The following is a 2,747-nucleotide window of genomic DNA, read 5'->3' as shown; positions in this document are numbered from 1 at the left end:
GACGCAAGAACATCGCATCAAGCCATCAACTACCTTAAGGTAGGGCGTTTTATTGTTTTATTATGACAAAGCAGGGTGCTTTATAGAAGTGTTCCTTGTCAATAAATATCAATCTGGTGTTTCTCATGTGAGAAGGACAGCCTCAGACTGCCAAGTTCTCAGTTCAGTAGCAGCTTATGCCCTGTGATGACTCACCACCAAACCTTAATTAAAAGTAGAAAAAAAAGACAAATGTTTGAATGAAGCCTTGTTGTTCCATGAGAAAGAGCATTACATAATCTATGGATGTTCTGGGTTGAGTGTTTCCGTCACTGCAGAAACTAATGACACCCTCATTTCATGTGTCCAGTTACATGATTAAGCTGCACAATTACCAGGCTGCTCCAAAGTCCTGAATCCTTACCTGATAACCATGGTGTATTTGTACCTTATGCCACTGGGATATTTGGCTCACCATGGTTCACAAAAGACTCAGCACGCATCATGCGCAGAGTGACAGTGTCCCAAGAGATGAGATGGTCCATAAACTTTGTAATATATATTAGCTTATCATCCTGCAAAGTTGCAAAGGAAGCACCACAGATGTTTTCTGCTAAATTTTTTAGAACTAATTTGCTGAACAAGTACACAAAAAAGAGAGGTGAACAGAAAAGGACAAATGTCAGTATATGGCACAAAGTAGGATCTAAAAACTTGGAGTCAATGTCCTTACCTCCCATAAGTCTAGGCTGGCAATTGGCTTCAAGAAGAGAATATGGGATGTCATTGCAAAGTATGTACTGAAAATGTTACTCTAAATATTTCAACGTATACATCCAAGGGAAAAAGCAGTCTAGTAAACATACAATATCGCCAAAAGCAAGAGGGGAGATGGCATTTCGTGTATGAACTACTGAAAGCTTTCTCTCATTTCTCCTCACTGCAACAAACATTCAGCAGAATATAACCTAACTTAGAAATTAGCTTTAGAAATAGCACACCAGAAAATCAGCAAGTTAATCCATACTGCCTTTACATGAAAGATAATGGAAGGAAACTTACAGACAAGCCAAACCCAACCAGACCCCAATAGTTGTAAGGCTTAGGAAATAAAGTCTTCCCTGAAATTAGTAAACGGGCCAAAATCCTTTTCAATCTGATGGTAAGCCGCCACCTTCTGGTTGCATTGATTCCCAGAAGAAGTGATGGTTCATTCCAGACCTGCATGTCAGATGACACAAGGTTGAAGCTCTAAAAACTCTCCTCTATTGGTGAAAGCATGACATGCAGTTTTTTTGCCCCCGAAAAGAAAACAAGTGACATGGAGCAAATGGGATATGTTAACAAATTTCAATAAATATACCTGTGCTGCATTATTATATTCTGGTAATGGATTGCGATTGTTGTGTGCTTCTTTTATCAGGTCCTCCAGAGTGTATCCATACAGGGGGCTGCTAGCAAGCTGCTTATTTAAGCCCTCCACATAATCCCGATGGTGTTTACCCCAATGAAGTGCAACTGTTCTCCTGCTCATATAAGGTTCCAGAGCATCCTGAACATCAAACAACAAAAGCAACCCAAATGTTAAAATTTTGACACACATAATGACAGCACCCAAATATGTTTACAAAGCTCACAGTACACACCACTTTATATGGCGGAGTTGTGAGCCCGTAATAGGACACAATTTTTGAATATCTACGAGATACACCACCCTACCTCCATTCTCTGCAATAAACACCATGCACAAACAGAACCTCAATTTCTAGCATGTCCAGCAGCAACTTAGAGTCTTAGGCCGTGTTTAGTTACAAAAATCAAAATTCCAAAAAAATTTCCGGCACCTGCATAGAGACTTAAATCTAGACGAAATAAAAAACGCATTGCGACCGCTGCCTGTAAATGGCGAGACAAATCTAATGAACCTAATTAGGCTGTAACTAGATGCTAAATTGTTACAGTAATGCTACAGTAAATAACCTATAATGACGGATTAATTAGGCTCATTAGATTCGTCTCGCGATTTACAGACGAGTTCTGTAATTATTTTTGTGATTAGTCTATATTTAGTACTTCAAATGTAGAAATATGCCTTTTCAAAAAATTTACGGGAGGCAACTAAACACGGCCTTAACTAAACCAGCAATATCGATGTATCGCGTTCTGTGCCCAACTGCACTGCACATTATAGGCAACAGTGAGTGTAGAGCAGAACAATGCAATATCTGACTTTTCCAAGCATAGGAATGCTGCCCAAAAGAAACAATTAATTGAAATGATCTTTAGAGTTTTAGAACTTACAGCACATAAGCAACAGGAACCGTAAAAGGTCACAGAGTAACTATATAATTGTTCAATAAACCAATGCGTGCTTCCATGGGTCAGCTTACACCTTACAGACCAGCAAGTATCCAGCCAGCTCCAAAACTGAGCTTAACTCCAATAAAATTTATCGCCAGCAGAAAAAAACAAGCTAGAAATTCTGGTGATTTGGTAAGTAAATAAGATAACTTGAAAGAAACCATGAACCCATACCCATTGGAGCATACCTGCTTTCGCGTCCAGTCATACTGGCGTGTGGCCACAGCTGGCGGCAATTGAGTACTGACGCACGGGAGTTCGCAGGCGGCGCATCAGTGGTGAGACAGCCGGGCGCTTTCACGACGCAATGAGAGGGAGAACAAGCAAAGCTTGAGTACTTTGCGTCGCTACAACCTGTTCTTATTTGGAACGAGCTGATTTCCAGAGGAAGTCCTCGCGCAGCGTGC

The 2,747-nt window shown here is 40.5% G+C and overlaps 1 long non-coding RNA gene across 2 annotated transcripts; it reads right to left on the bottom strand.

The window, feature by feature from the left end:
* Positions 1–464: 464 nt before the first annotated feature.
* LOC120712989 lies at positions 465–1,776 on the bottom strand. 2 transcript variants are annotated; one of them, XR_005691125.1, is made up of 5 exons: positions 1,699–1,776; positions 1,343–1,531; positions 1,042–1,200; positions 846–919; positions 465–739 (listed from the first exon to the last, which is right to left on the bottom strand). It is a non-coding gene; the product is annotated as an uncharacterized LOC120712989 (long non-coding RNA). The 2 variants fall into 2 exon arrangements; XR_005691126.1 differs by having other exon boundaries at positions 1,626–1,765.
* Between the last annotated feature and the right edge of the window lie 971 nt (positions 1,777–2,747).

The sequence above is a fragment of the Panicum virgatum genome, chromosome 6K (genome assembly GCF_016808335.1).
Source record: "Panicum virgatum strain AP13 chromosome 6K, P.virgatum_v5, whole genome shotgun sequence".
In the NCBI taxonomy this organism is placed as follows: Eukaryota; Viridiplantae; Streptophyta; class Magnoliopsida; order Poales; family Poaceae; genus Panicum; species Panicum virgatum.
Note: the sequence above shows the minus strand (reverse complement) of the source record. Positions and strands in the feature narration are given on the sequence as shown.